Below are 17,009 nucleotides of genomic sequence, written 5' to 3' on the forward strand. Positions count from 1 at the left end.
CCCTCCCCCTCCGTCATTGCTGTAGAATTGTGGGTGCGACACTGGAGCCACTGAGGGTGGGGAGGGCATGATGGTCTTTTTGACTTTCTGCTAGTTCCACCTCATGGTTGTAGACCGACAACCCTTGTGGGACGGAGGAGTATTATAATTAGAAAACCGAATCATCGTCTTAGGCTAATCACGAAAGGCTATTTCATAACACTTTTTTCAACACTGCCACATCATCAAGAGTGTCATAAAACTAAGAATGAAACAATATCTCTTAATGCAAAAATCTCACTTCACTATTTCATATACCAATACACCGATTAAATACTGCAACTAAATAGCCAATAAAAATCAGTAAAATATGTGAAGATAAAACAAATCACTTTTAATGGAGGTTTCACGTGATTTCTAAGACCTTGGAAATGATTTGACATGGTTTCATCTCATGAAACCCGTTTATCTTAGATAATATGCCATGTTATCTAAAATAGTGATGTGATATACTATTAAATGCACATGAAATCATCATAAAGTAAAACTACCATTGTGAGTAGCCTTAGAGACATCATTAGCAAGTTAGAATTTCGAGACAGCCCCAAAAGGACAAACGGTTAGGCGGCCCCGAATGCGAAGGCATTTTGCCTGCATCCAACGCGTCGCGTCCGGCGTCCCCCCCGTATGGGCGTCACGTTGTCGCTCTTGCTTCCCCAGCCAGTGAATGCAGACAGGCAGCCCATCACGAGGCGGCAACAACACCAGAGGTTCCAAGGGAGCAAAACTTCAAAGAATGGGCGCAGGACGCTCTCATGCCGACACAAATAATTGAGCGAGGACGCTGTACGACCGCTCCTCCGCCAGCTCCACGGCGCCGCGCGCCCCCCGGCCCCGGTTGTGGCATCGCCGTTAGATTTTTTTTTTGGTGCAAAAGACGAGCATTATTGGCTTGGCCCGAAGGTGACACGCACGCATTGTTCTTGGTCCCAGTCACGGGACGCAGATTTCGTCGACAGCGACGGCGGTGGTTGCTAACGCCAGCCTTGCCTTGCTGGGCGGCTTGGATGACATGGCTATGGCTCCATCACGCGTGCCCACAGCACCACATGGCGGCCCCACCTGCTCTCCTGTCCTGTCGATCGGAGACGTCGTCTGATCTCTGATGGTCGTTCATCAAGATACTTGATTGATTCTCTGGCCCTTTGGATCTGAGTTCTGTGGCCCGGAGGCGGAGGCTCCGAGCTGTGTGTGTATGACTGTATGTACGCGAGAGAGAAGAGAGTAACAGACGCTTGAATCGTCGCAATTTTCTATGATTGTCGCCCTGCCACGCCCACAGAATCTAAATTATTAGCTGTTTCAGTATCCAGGTCACTATTAGAATGTATATCTCATAGCAATTCTCTGTTTTTACGGTGTTTTTGTTTATATAGATTACAGCTGCAGCAGTATAGACGGTAAGCGAACCACCCCGAGATCAAAAGAAGAGCCTTAAACGGTGGATGCTTTTCCTCATGAACTGTCTGTCCTAGTGTCCTGCCATGGTTGCCAAAGTAGTTGGCAGGGCGGCAGCGCGCGTGTACACTGTATCCAATGAAACGTGGACACCAAGCAGCAAGGGTCGCTGGAAGCAACCAAAGGGAAAACAAACAAGGGCCACTGCTCAACACCTTGCTGGTAGGTGTAGTGTAGGTTAGCCCGGACGTCTACCGTGACTGAATCAAGCAAAAGGCCGGTAAAGAACGATGCACCACTGCCATGTGGCTCTAAAACCGTGTGAGATCGACGTCGTTGGCAGAGCTGTTAAAACAACTGCTGCAGTGCTGCGTCGTCGTCGCAGGTTTACCAGTACCGTTGTCTGAAGCTGCCTTTACGCGGACAAATAGGCGTTTTAGTTTTTTTCCAGCTTCTGCTCACCACAAGCTGCCGGAGACTACCAAACGCTCGTTTTTTAGCCCGCTTCTATAAAAAAAATGAATTTAGTCAAAATCGTTTAAAATAAATGTGAACACAATATCGGTCAAGTCGTTGTGATACCGTCACTTTCTACATCATACATTATATGAACTATATTATCTTCCTCCACGTGTAACTTCATGATACTTAGATTTTCTCGACAGCCAAATTCTTTCCACCGTCATATTCTAAAAAAATAAATAAGCTGAATCGCCCATAGGATGCTGCCCCCCAGTCGCAGTCGGGCATGTGGCGCCGGGCCTACAAGGCCTGCTGAGCGCCGGGCCCATGGAAACACCTGTCCACGGCCCATTGATACTGCGGCTTGGCGGTTTTGCGACAGCAGCGCAGCGCAATGGTCACCATCTTACTTTGCCACATAAGGTCGAACACGGCCATAACTCATAAGCCATGACGAGAGATACCTCATACTCGTCACTGTACTAAGTAGACAGATACTTCAAGATGAAGATGCAGAAAAGTTTTTAGACCCTTCCAAAAAAAAGACAAAAAAAGAGAGAGAAGTGTTTAGACTGATGAACGCTCGGATCATCTCGCGCGGAACTGAAGTGCGTCATGGCACTCTACCCTCTTGCCATTCGCTATAAGCGTACTAATGCTTTTGGACGTTATTAGAAGTGCCAACCGATGATGGTAATACACGCATTGACGATGTTCTCGTAATCAAATCTCACACTAAAAACTGATACCGACACATTCAAACTTATTATTGTTGTTAGTCTCGAGTGTTAATTATTACCATTGATATTTACGTTACAGTCTACATACCAAACAGCATCTTAGTAAGCACTACTAGGAGGACCATGTTCGTAAGTGGCTATGGTGAGAGCCAGGACAGTTCCATTGAACATTGACGGCTCCGCTAGCTACTCTACTCAAGCGGCCCCGGCCAAAAGCATGCCTTTACCAGGCAACAGTACCAGCCAGCGGTACCACCTGCACAGCAGGCTGTCACTCGCGGTGTCGCACTGCAATTCGCAGGTTAGTCAGCAACCGGGCCCGGGGTTAGCCAAATCGCCAGGTCCCGTGTACTAGGAGTTTTGGAGCGACATGTTTGATTGTGACTTGAGCGTATTCACTAGACGTACACGTAGATGGCGTGGTAGACAGTATATCGCCGGGCGCGCCTCGAAACGCCATTGCTGGCATTCACAGTTGTACGTATAGACCGCTGCCTGTTTAGTCAGTCGCGTATGTGTATACGTGGGGAAAAGACAAAAAAAAGGGCGAAACTTAGGGTGTGAGAAGAGAAGTGAGGCGCGATGCTGTGTTGCGGCGGCCAAAACGATCGTCCCGGACGCGGCGTAAAAATGTATGGCGAGTGTCGTGACTCGTGAAGCACGCCAAACTTTTCGTGGTTGTTAAATATTAGGCACAAACCAAACAGTTACCTACAAAAAATGGGGCATGCTTAACCTTAGTCTGTGGCGTCTGGGGCAGGAACTAAACACACCTTTAATTTTTCATAACGACTTCAATTCGTTTGCGTGTTGTTGACACCTTTTCGGGCGCCAATCACTATAACGAGAACCGGCGGTGGTGCCCTCTGTAGAGGCGCGGACGGTCCGCGACCAGTGGCCGTACAGTCCACGACCTGGAACAGGGGCTTGGGTTCCCTGTCTGACGGTCGAACGATCCGAACAGGGGCTTGGGTTCCCTGTCTGACGGTCGAACGATCCGCGCCCTGGGGCCGGACGGTCCGCTGTAGGATCTAGGACACCGGCTAGAGGGGGGGTGAATAGACGGTTTTGACTAAAAACAACAATACTAAGTAAATTTAATCAATACAACAAGGGGAATAAATTTACTAGTGTCAACAAGTAAGCAATGTATGAAAGACAACTACGGAGATTGAATACTTGAAGAACAATAAGCAAAACACTAATCAATTGCAAGGCAATAAGTAATGCTAGAAGGAATAGACACCGAAATTTATCCCGTGGTATCGGTGATTTGCCGATCACCCCTAATCCACGTTGAGGTGGACTTCAAGCTCTCACTTGCTCCTCTATCAAGACACGACTTGATCTTTGAGCCAAGTGGACAAGAAATCACTCAATACCTCGATTCCACTAATGTCACCTTTGCCGCTCCGGCGAGGTAGGCGCGAACCCCTCACAATCAACACCGCGGCTTCTCCACAATCTTCTTGGAGAGCTCGACGGAGACAATCACCCGAGCCGTCTAGGAGGCGGCAACCTCCAAGAGTAACAAGCCAACGACGCCTGCTCGGTGTACCACCTAGTGCCTCAAGAATCACCAAATGATGCAAATGCACTAGAAACCCTCAATCTCTCACTAGAATGCAATCTCAAGCAAAGAGTGTGAGAGAGTGAGTTGGAGGATCACAAATGAGCTCAATGTGTGCAAGGAATGGCCAAGAGAGGTCTCACACACGAGCTCCCCTTCTATTTATAGTCCCCCATCTAAAACCAACCGTTATGTGCAAAAGGGGGCAGTTCTGCGCACACGCGGACCGTCCGCGCCCTAGGGCCGGACGGTCCGCCGTACACCATAACGGCTATAATGACCGTTGAAACATGTCAGAGCAGACTCAAAAGGTGGGTCCGGACAGTCCGCCCTTCAAGGTCGGACCGTCCGCGACCTGGCAATTTCAAACACCCGAGCCTCGGATCAAACGGAGTTAACACACGCGGACCGTCCGGCTATAAATCCCGGACCGTCCGCGACCTGAGACAGTACTGTCCGGACTGGTCCCCTGGACCGTCCGTAGTACAAATCTATAAAAACACACAGTCCCTGTCCAAAAACGAGTTAGACACATGCGGACCGTCCGCGCCTCACAGGCGGACCGTCCGCCTATAATTCAGGGACTGACCCGAAGCCACCTTCCTCTGGTCAGGACTGCGGACGGTCCGGCCCTAAGGCCCGGACGGTCCGCAGTGCAAAAGAACACAGAGTCAACACAAATGGTCAAACCTCGGACCCTCTGGAGGATCGCGGACGGTCCGCCCCCAAGGGTCGGACAGTCCGCGCGACCAAGACTTCTCAAATTTCAAACAAGCTTTTGAATGAACTTTTAACTCACGAAATGAGAAGCGCTGTTAGTCCTTATGCAAATGCAACTACTTGATGCTCTATGAGGCACTAAGTTTTACACAGATCTAAGTCATTGACCCCTCTTAATAGTACGTCTATCTAGCCTACTAATCCGGTCAAGTATCTTCTCTAAACTCCTCAAGACCGGCAAAAGTAAAACCTATATTATACCTTTGCCTTCATCTGATCCACAACCAATGCGTATGACTCTTCAACATTTCCTGTTCTATGTGGTCCAACCCTGCATTCTTATTTCTCCAAGAATCGTTAGTCCACAAGTAGTTGTCATTAATTACCAAAACATTACCAAAGGGGCCTAGATGATTCACAATCTCCCCCTTTTTGGTAATTGATGACAACACCACATAGTATATTAAAGAGAAGTTTTAGTTTCTCCAAATCTCTCTCATACCTAAGGTATAAGATAGATCTTGGAGATGAGTTTTATAGGACTTATCTTGATTTGAAGTTCTGTCCAAGAGATAGATAAATCCAAATAAAAACTCAATATGCAAGAAAGGCTCCCCCTAAGTGTGTGCAGGATTATTTGAAGTTGAAGATATAACACACATAATATATTGGAGCTTGATGGAGACTTTCCTACAATCATGATTATCGAGGCATACAAGAGATGATTCGTAGAGTGAGCGCAGCAATTATAATCACATCTCGATTAACCACACACATAGTAATTTGAACTAAAACATAGTTCATCCCACAGAATATTACAGATAATAGTCCACAGACATACGACATAGAGGTAATAGATCAAACCAAGTTCCAAATGCATAAGACATAAACTAAAGCGGCATGAAAAAGATAAAATGCATATGCATGGTCTTAGTGTCCACATAGAACCACCAACTCCCCCTGAAGGAGACGCCTGACAACTTAGACGCCTGACAACTTCTCATCACTTCTCTCCCCCTTTGGCATCAATTGCCACAAAGGAGAGGCCTTACTGATCACTCGGCGGAGGATGCATGTTGTAATAATGAGTGCTGAAGGTGTCAAACAGGGAGGAGAACTGGCCAAAGTCCTGCTGGAGCTGCTGCTGCCTCTGACTTATATCATGCATGTTGTCAGTTGTAGAAAGATTATCAAACTGACTGGAGAGAGCACCCATGTTATCTTGAAAACTTTGTTGCATATTATTCAGCCTTGACATGATGGGATCAGTGACATTAGTGTGAATTTGATCACGAAAGTCAGAAAATTCAGAGTTGAGCGCATCCCAGTTGCTGTCAAAGCGAGACTGCATGTCATCGAGGCGGTGATCCACATGTGACATCAACCCCTCAAAGCGAGTATCAATATGAGTCTCCAGCCCTTGCTGCATATTGTGAAAATAAGGATCAAAATATCCTGGAGCAGGCTCCCAATAGTGCTGAGGCTGAGGAGGAGGTGGAGGAGGAGGCATCTGCTGTTCCTCAACATTAGGAGCTGCTCCACCCTCATAGCCAGGGTCTTCCTCATCATCTGGGAATGGAGTGAGCGGCCTGGTGAGAAACCCTATCTCATTCTTAAAAGGCCTGAATGGAGTGTGAACAATCTCACATGGGCCCTCAAATCTTGTCTTGGATTTGATGAGAGCCATGATGTAGGGAGCATATGCCAAGTTTTGATTCTTGTCCATCTTTAAATCATTAAGCTGCCTCATCATGAAAAGAACAATGTTCATGACTTCACCATTCATGATGTGCTGGATTATGTTCCAGAACTTATCTCGAATTTTACTCTTATCACCACTCTTGGGAAGAATGGTGACTCTGGCAATCTTGTTGATGACAGCAGGATGATGTCTGAGTCCTGCTGTTTCTCCAAACCTCCTGGGTATACCGAGCCTGGCTGGCTCATAAAACTGCACAAAATCCTCAAAATTATCTTCAGTATAAAGATCCACCCCAGCAGAAATGGTGCCATAGTCCAGACTGTTGGCAGCGACAAAGTCAGCAAAAGAAGCAGAATACCGCTTGAAGCCAGTCATCCAGGTGATAGATTCTTCTGCAATATCAATCTCTGAGGTAGCCAAGAATTGCTTAACTGCCATTTCATTGAAATCGGTGCGCTGCCCCATAAACTGATATAACCCACATGTTTCAAATTTGGGGATGAGACCCTCCATGACTGATTGACTGAGCAAGAAGGACCAATCAATCACCTGATGCTTATGAAAGTTGGTATCCACCAGGGTGCCCCAAAAGACATCAAACTGCAGCTGAGTGTGGAAAAACTGAATATTGGTATCTGATGGCAGAGCATACTGGTTCACAGTCCGTCTAGAGCAGTACTCAGCCATAGAAAATCTCCGCTTGGGACAAGTCCATCCTTGGATATCAATGGGATAATCTGGATGAACATGAAGAAAATCTTCAGCATCCATGGATTCAGTGCCCCCAGCTGAGGATTGGGCCTCTGAATCAGTGGTCGGTGTATAATCATCATCATTGCCACGAGGGCGCTTTGATTTAAAGCGACCTGCAAGTTTCTTGCGGAGACCACCAAAACCACTGCAACAAGGTGACAGACATCCAGAGATAAATAATTGATACCAATCGCCACTTAGAAAAAGGAATGGAATGGTAATGCTCTGCCAGGGTCCGGACGGTCCGCGCTAGGGGGCCGGACGGTCCGCGCCAGAGACCCGGACGGTCCGCGTCCACCAGGCGGACGGTCCGCGACCGACCAGGGGCGACTCCAAGAACCCTAGCCGCCACAAGTGTTCAATTCGATATTTTTGCAGATAATATCCAGCCAAACAAGTTCAAAATTTTGCATAGCATTGATATTGAGAAGAACTATCAATCCCACCAATCAGATTTTGAAACCCACTGCTCAATTTCAGATCAGAGAAGAAACCCAAATAATCTCAAGGTTGATGAAATTTGATTAAATCCACAAGATTTGAGAATACCGTGATGAAGACATGTTGAGGGAATGTTGCTGCAAGCTGTCGGACTGTCCGCACGCAACTTCACTTCACGGTCCGCGCACACTCGACACAAGAGAGTATATAGCGAGTGGAGAGCAAGAGAGAACAACCGAATGGGCACAACTGGCAAGTCTGCGGGCTCTGTCCCTTTTTCTGCCCTGTCGCGGACGGTCCGCGCGGGGGCGGCGGACGGTCCGCGCCCTGATGATCGCAGACGGTCTGCGAGGCTGCTCGGACTGTCCATTTCCTGATGCTGCGGACGGTCCGCGGTCCATGGGCGGACGGTCCGCGGCCTGATACTCATTTTTCAATTTCTGTCCACTTTCGGATTTTGAATTCCGAATCCGAATTGGTGCTCATATATGGACATTTTGACCAATCCAAGAGTTGGTATGCATGCATATACATATGATGTAATTGAGTAATGCAAGATTTTTGAATTAAACTATCTAGAGCAATTAGAAATGAAAAATGCACAAATAATACCAAATAAATAGCATAAAAAGCATACTTAGACCCGAGATGCAAGACGACACATGTGTGATCAACTTCAAGTCACATTTGAGATATCGATCACATTCATTTCACTTCTTAGAGAACAAAATCTTGTTTCATCCAAAGGTTTTGTAAAAATGTCTGCTAATTGATCATCGGTGCCAATGGAATAAACAGAGATATCTCCCTTGCCAACATGATCTCTTAAGAAGTGATGCCGTATATCAATATGCTTGGTTCTTGAGTGTTGGACCGGATTGGTAGCCAATTTTACCGCACTCTCATTATCACACATGAGAGGCACATTCTTGAAAATAATTCCATAGTCCAATAAGGTTTGTTTCATCCATAATAGTTGAGCACAACAATTTCCGGCCGATATATATTCCGCCTCGGCGGTAGATAGAGCAACCGAATTTTGTTTCTTAGAAGACCATGAAACAAGAGATCTACCAAGAAATTGACAACAACCGGAGGTGCTTTTTCTATCAACTTTGCACCCCGCATAGTCCGAATCCGAATATCCAATTAATTCAAATTGAGCACCTTTGGGATACCATAGACCAATATTGGGAGTATACTTCAAATATCTTAGAATTCTTTTAGCGGCCTTCAAGTGAATCTCTCTAGGAGAAGCTTGAAATCGAGCACACATGCATACACTAAACATAACATCGGGCCTAGATGTGGTAATATAAAGCAAACTACCAATTATTGAACGATAAAGTTTTTGATCAACTATGGTACCTCCTTCATCTAAGTCTAGATGACCATTTGTTGCCATTGGAGTCTTGATAGGCTTAGCATTTTCTAAACCAAACTTCTTGAGCATGTCCCTCAAATATTTTGATTGGCTTATAAAAATTCCATCTTTCAATTGTTTGATTTGAAGGCCAAGAAAGAAGCTCAATTCTCCTATCATAGACATTTCAAATTCCTTTGACATCATTTTTCCGAACTCCTCACAAAATAATTCATTAGTAGATCCAAAAATAATATCATCAACGTAGATTTGACAAACAAATAAATCTTTGCCAATTCTTTTAGTGAATAGAGTAGTGTCAACCTTCCCAATTTTGAAGTCTTTGGAAAGCAAGAAATCCCTAAGCCTTTCATACCAAGCGCGTGGAGCTTGCTTAAGCCCATAGAGAGCTTTAGAAAGCTTGAACACATGGTTAGGTCTTTTGGGGTCCTCAAAACCGGGAGGTTGTTCAACATACACTAGTTCACTAATCTTACCATTTAGAAAGGCACTCTTTACATCCATTTGGTAGAGCTTGATATTGTGTGCACAAGCATAAGCAAGTAGAATCCGGATTGCTTCTAATCTTGCTACGGGAGCAAATGTCTCCCCAAAATCCAATCCTTCAATTTGAGTATATCCTTGTGCAACTAATCTTGCCTTGTTTCTTACTACCACACCATCTTCATTGTGCTTGTTGCGAAACACCCATTTTGTACCAATAACATTGTGGTTCTTTGGTCTCTCAACAAGCTCCCAAACTTCATTTCGAGCGAAGTTATTTAATTCTTCATGCATTGCATTCACCCAATCAACATCAAGTAGAGCTTCATCTACACGGTTAGGTTCCATACAAGATACAAAAGAGAAATGTTCACAAAATGAAGCTATGCGAGAGCGAGTTTGAACACCCTTACTAATATCACCCACAATTTGATCAACCGGGTGATCCTTCACAATGGAATGATGAATTCTTGATACCGTTTGATAGTTGCTTGTTGAAGCATTAGGAGAAACCGTAGGTCTTGAAGTACCTTGATCATGAGTATCCATGGTTTCATCGAGTTGTTGGCTTTGGTGATCTTCCTCATTTATAGTTGAGGATGAAGGAATGACAACCACACTATCTTCATCATCATCTTCCTTAGGTTTTATTTCACCAATGGCCATTGTTTTCATTGCATTTATCAATTGAGTTCCCCCAACATCATCGAGATTAGCACTCTCATCTTGAGACCCATTTGTTTCATCAAATTCAACATCATATGCTTCCTCAATAATACCATGAGTTTTGTTGAAGACTCTATAAGCCTTACTATTTGATGAATATCCAAGAAGAAAACCCTCATCACATTTCTTCTCAAATTTAGAAAGCCGGCTTCCCTTTCTCAAAATATAACATTTGCAACCAAATACCCTAAAATATGAGATATTTGGCTTTCTACCAATGAGCAATTCATATGGAGTTTTCTTCAAGAGCTTGTGACAATATAGTCTATTTGATGAATGACAAGCGGTATTTATTGCCTCGGCCCAATAAGAATCCGATATATTATATTCCGCTAACATAGACCTTGCCATATCAATAAGAGTTCTATTCTTTCTTTCAACAATACCGTTTTGTTCCGGGGTATATTTGGAAGAGAATTCATGTTTGATACCCTTGTCATCACAATATTGATCAATCCTTGCATTTTTGAATTCCGACCCATTATCACTTCTAACCTTTTTGATGTCGAAATCAAATTGATTTTGAGCCAATATAGCAAATGACTTGAATGTTTCAAACACATTGGATTTGTCTCGTAGAAAATAAACCCAAGTAAATCTTGAATAGTCATCCACAATCACAAGACAATAAGAATTACCACCAATACTTACAAAAGATGTGGGCCCAAATAAATCCATGTGAAGTAATTCCAAAGGTCGATGAGTGGACATTTGACTTTTATTTGGATGAGTATTTGCCACTTGCTTACCGGCTTGACAAGAGCTACACAATTTGTTCTTTTCAAACTTCACATCTTTTAAGCCTCGAACTAAGTCATGCTTGGTTAACCGATTGAGTTGCTTCATCCCAACATGACCAAGTCTTCTATGCCATAACCAACCTAGTGAAGCTTTTGAAAATAAGCAAGTTGTGAGCTTTGCCTCATTAGATGAGAAATCAACAAGATAAAGATTTTCATGTCTAAAACCTTTAAATTTAAGATTGCTACCATCAACACTAGAGATAATAACATCTTCAACTGTGAAATTGCAACAAAATCCTAAATCACATAATTGAGCTACGGAAAGTAAATTAAAATTCAAAGACTCAACCAATAGCACATTTGATATAGAATGATCATTTGAAATAGCAATTTTACCCAAACCTTTAACCTTTCCTTTACGATTATCTCCAAATGTGATACTATCATAATTTGAGCAATCTTCCTCACTCATTTGGGTAAACATCTTCATATCCCCGGTCATGTGTTGAGTACATCCACTATCCAACACCCAATGATTCCCTCCCGCCTTGTAGTTTACCTACAAAAGGAAATCAATCTCTTTTAGGTACCCAAACTTGCTTGGGTCCTTGGATGTTAGTGACCAAGGTCTTTGGCACCCAAATAGCTTTCTTTTTGTTTCCAACAATTGAAGTACCAACAAATTTAGCATGAACACCTTTTGCATTATGAGAAAGAACATAACAATGCTCAAAACAAGTGGAGGATACATGTTTGAACTTGGGACAATTTTTCTTAACATGTCCCTTTTTGTGACACTTGTGACACACTTTGTCACATTCTTTCACAAACAAAGTCTTTTGCTTTACAAAAGCATTCTTTCCTTTCTTGGGAACATATCCAAGACCTTCACGGTTAAGAGAACATCGTTGACTTCCCAATATGAAATCCAATTTCTTCTTACCACCATATGCCTTTTCTAGGTCATGAGTTAGAGTATTTATTCTATCCACTAACACTTCATTCTCAACAATAATTTTTGATTCATCAAGAGCAATATTATCATTGAGAGAAATTTTGCATTTATCACAAATAGAGTTAGTAGGTAGTGGTTCACTTGTAAGACTATCAAGTAAGTCACAAGTGACTCCAACATCCTTAGTGACCACCTCAACTTCATGCACAATAGATGATTTTTGAGCATCCGCAAGCTTCTCACAATTTTCTTTGAGATCATTGTGAGAGGTCTTGAGCTCCTCAAAAGACACTTGGAGGTTTTTATACAATTCCTTCAAGGCCTTAAATTTTTCTTTTTCTTTGTGCATGTAGTCATCGGCCTCACCTAACATTCTAACAAGATCATCATATGAATAGCCATCATCATCAACATCATCGATATCATCATCATCATTTATATCATTTAAATCGGTGATGATTTTTACCTTAGCATCTCCCTTTGCCATGAGGCAATGGGGGGATGAGAAGAGTGAGGGAGCTTCCTTGATGGCAATTCCGGCATTAAGCTTGGATGAGGTGTCATCATCATCATCATCCGAGCTATCATCCGAGTCCCATTCAACTAAGTAGGCTTTGCCATCTTTCTTCTTGTTATAGTATTTCTTTTTCTTCTTGTCACTTTCATCTTTGCCCTTCTTCTTCTTGCTTGGACAATTCATGGCAATGTGACCGGGTTCCCCACACTCAAAACATTTTCTATCATTGAAAGCATTTCTTCTAGATGTTTGACCTCTTCTAGGTTGACCTCTTTTCATCTTCATGAATTTATTGAATTTCCTTACAAATAAAGCCATGTCACCATCACTCTCACTTTCATTTTCTTCATCATTGCTATCTTCCTTTTCAATTGCCTTTGAGGCCTTGGCTTTGAGAGCAATAGATTCATTTTTCACCTTCTTTGCCAAACTTAAAGCATCGGCTTGTGACTTCTTAAATATATCTTGAGTGAGAATTTCTCCCAATACTTCGGTTGGAGAGGTTGTAGATAGATCACTCCTTACTAGCATTGTCACAATAGTCTCATATTTCTCCGGAAGTGATCTAAGGAACTTGTGTGTAAAATCCACATCCGGTACATTAAAACCAAGTCCTTTGAGTTCATTTACAATCTCATTCAATCGATTGAACATATCGGATACACTCTCATCTTCCTTCATAATAAATTGCTCAAACTTCCCTTTGCACACATATAGTTTGGCACTCTTCACAATTGTAGTTCCTTCATGAATTTCCATTAGTTTTACCCAAATCTCATGAGCGGTTGTGAGATTCTTGATACGATTGAACTCATTTATATCAAGAGCATCATAAAAGACATTCATGGCTTGATCATTTGTGAGGATATTCTCATTATCACTAACGGATGGTTCATCTTCCTTCAATACAACAAATCCATCTCTAACAATTGGCCAAATTTTTCCACCCATTGCTCTAAGATGCATTGACATTCTTATTTTCCAATAATCATAATTGTTTCCATCAAAGTGCGGTGGCTTCCCAATGTGCACATTGTTGTTACTAGCCATTTTGTCCCACTCCGGGATGATTAGATCCACAAACAATGGAGTCCTCGGCTCTGATACCACTTGTAGGATCTAGGACACCGGCTAGAGGGGGGGTGAATAGACGGTTTTGACTAAAAACAACAATACTAAGTAAATTTAATCAATACAACAAGGGGAATAAATTTACTAGTGTCAACAAGTAAGCAATGTATGAAAGACAACTACGGAGATTGAATACTTGAAGAACAATAAGCAAAACACTAATCAATTGCAAGGCAATAAGTAATGCTAGAAGGAATAGACACAGAAATTTATCCCGTGGTATCGGTGATTTGCCGATCACCCCTAATCCACGTTGAGGTGGACTTCAAGCTCTCACTTGCTCCTCTATCAAGACACGACTTGATCTTTGAGCCAAGTGGACAAGAAATCACTCAATACCTCGATTCCACTAATGTCACCTTTGCCGCTCCGGCGAGGTAGGCGCGAACCCCTCACAATCAACACCGCGGCTTCTCCACAATCTTCTTGGAGAGCTCGACGGAGACAATCACCCGAGCCGTCTAGGAGGCGGCAACCTCCAAGAGTAACAAGCCAACGACGCCTGCTCGGTGTACCACCTAGTGCCTCAAGAATCACCAAATGATGCAAATGCACTAGAAACCCTCAATCTCTCACTAGAATGCAATCTCAAGCAAAGAGTGTGAGAGAGTGAGTTGGAGGATCACAAATGAGCTCAATGTGTGCAAGGAATGGCCAAGAGAGGTCTCACACACGAGCTCCCCTTCTATTTATAGTCCCCCATCTAAAACCAACCGTTATGTGCAAAAGGGGGCAGTTCTGCGCACACGCGGACCGTCCGCGCCCTAGGGCCGGACGGTCCGCCGTACACCATAACGGCTATAATGACCGTTGAAACATGTCAGAGCAGACTCAAAAGGTGGGTCCGGACAGTCCGCCCTTCAAGGTCGGACCGTCCGCGACCTGGCAATTTCAAACACCCGAGCCTCGGATCAAACGGAGTTAACACACGCGGACCGTCCGGCTATAAATCCCGGACCGTCCGCGACCTGAGACAGTACTGTCCGGACTGGTCCCCCGGACCGTCCGTAGTACAAATCTATAAAAACACACAGTCCCTGTCCAAAAACGAGTTAGACACATGCGGACCGTCCGCGCCTCACAGGCGGACCGTCCGCCTATAATTCAGGGACTGACCCGAAGCCACCTTCCTCTGGTCAGGACTGCGGACGGTCCGGCCCTAAGGCCCGGACGGTCCGCAGTGCAAAAGAACACAGAGTCAACACAAATGGTCAAACCTCGGACCCTCTGGAGGATCGCGGACGGTCCGCCCCCAAGGGTCGGACAGTCCGCGCGACCAAGACTTCTCAAATTTCAAACAAGCTTTTGAATGAACTTTTAACTCACGAAATGAGAAGCGCTGTTAGTCCTTATGCAAATGCAACTACTTGATGCTCTATGAGGCACTAAGTTTTACACAGATCTAAGTCATTGACCCCTCTTAATAGTACGGCTATCTAGCCTACTAATCCGGTCAAGTATCTTCTCTAAACTCCTCAAGACCGGCAAAAGTAAAACCTATATTATACCTTTGCCTTCATCTGATCCACAACCAATGCGTATGACTCTTCAACATTTCCTGTTCTATGTGGTCCAACCCTGCATTCTAATTTCTCCAAGAATCGTTAGTCCACAAGTAGTTGTCATTAATTACCAAAACATTACCAAAGGGGCCTAGATGATTCACATCCGCGCGTGCGCAGGGGGCGACGAAGGTCACCGGCGGCGCCTAGATCTCGCTCCGGGGAGGGACCCCCGTCGGGGAGGAGAGATCCTAGGAGTTGTCTAAGCTCGGCAGGCCGACCTAGACTCCTCTAATCAACATAGAGCCGAAGAGAAGCGGAGAATTTGGGGATTGGAATACTAAACTAGAACTAAACTAGAGCTACTCCTAATGCATAAGGTAAAAACGAGAAATAGACTTGATTTGATCGATTGTTGGGGGTTCAATCGGTCGTAGCCCTTCATTTAAATAAAGAGGGAGGTCTGGATCCGTTTCAAACTGTTTCCCGATCTAATCCCGCGGTTTTAGGTAACAAACCCCACGAGAAACTAGGAACCCTAACTAACTCTGCGCAAACGCGGACCGTCCGCGCCACCACCGTGGATTGTCTGGACCGCGGACCGTCCGACCTCTGGGTCGGACCGTCCGCGAGGCTCTTTTTAGTTTTCAACATATGCCCCCCTGCCTTTTGGTGAAGGTTGACGAACCAAAAACATATGAACTAAACCTGATGTAAGTCACCGGCTTTTCAATATGGAGATCATTATAACACGCAACCAAGAGCAATACAAAGGACCAACACTACACTAGACGTAGGGTGCTAACCTAAACTAGTATAAACCCCCTCGAGTCACACGATTCACCATTCGGAGCGAGTCCGTGCTAGCCTCCCCCGCGGAACACAAATTTTAATGTGTCCCCAGTTTCCGAAACCACGACACTATGGTCTTCCTGCTTTTTAATTATGTACATGAGACCATGGGTTTTTAGAGTTTTGGTGAAGAAAGGCACCATGCAACTATAAAGAATCAACTTGAGACATTTTTGCTTCTTGTAAGAAGAGTGTATGACTCTATTAGTTGCCATGATCTCGAAAGTTTAGCTATTAAAATGGTTAAAGTTGAAAGACATGTAGCATTTTCATTGGTCTACCGCCTCATCGAGTCTTACTAGTGACAATAACATATGTAGAGAGAGCATTTTCAGCTAGGAATATAATCAAGACCGTTTTGTGCAATAAGATAGGCGATGGATGGCTCAATTACTCGATGATTTGCTATACCGAGAGAGTGGTATTTAGATGACTTGATGAAACAATTATGAAGCGATCCCAAGCTATAACGAAAAAAAAATCAAAGGATGCAATTGACCAAATCTCATAGTCAAATGTAGCATCGTTTATAAGATACGTCACCAGATTTTTTTTAATTTAGCGATGTCCGTATGGACATATTTCATCATGCTCGTTATATATGTAAGATTTAAATTTTGAGAGCTTCATCATAGGTAATTTAAATCCTAGATCGGTCGCTGGCACATGAGTCATTTAATAGGTGGATGTTATATGTAAAATTGATGTTCTAAAAACAACGCTATTGTAATATCTTATCATCGTGGCATTATTTTTTCAATGTAACGCATGAGTATTTATCAAGTAATGGAAAAAGATATACAGAGAGAGATCAAGCGATAAAAGTAGAGAAAAGTAGGTAACATAAACCTTTACTACGGCCTCATGTCGAGAAACGAAGTCCATTAGACC

This window comes from Zea mays, chromosome 7 (assembly GCF_902167145.1).
Source record: "Zea mays cultivar B73 chromosome 7, Zm-B73-REFERENCE-NAM-5.0, whole genome shotgun sequence".
Lineage (NCBI taxonomy): Eukaryota > Viridiplantae > Streptophyta > Magnoliopsida > Poales > Poaceae > Zea > Zea mays.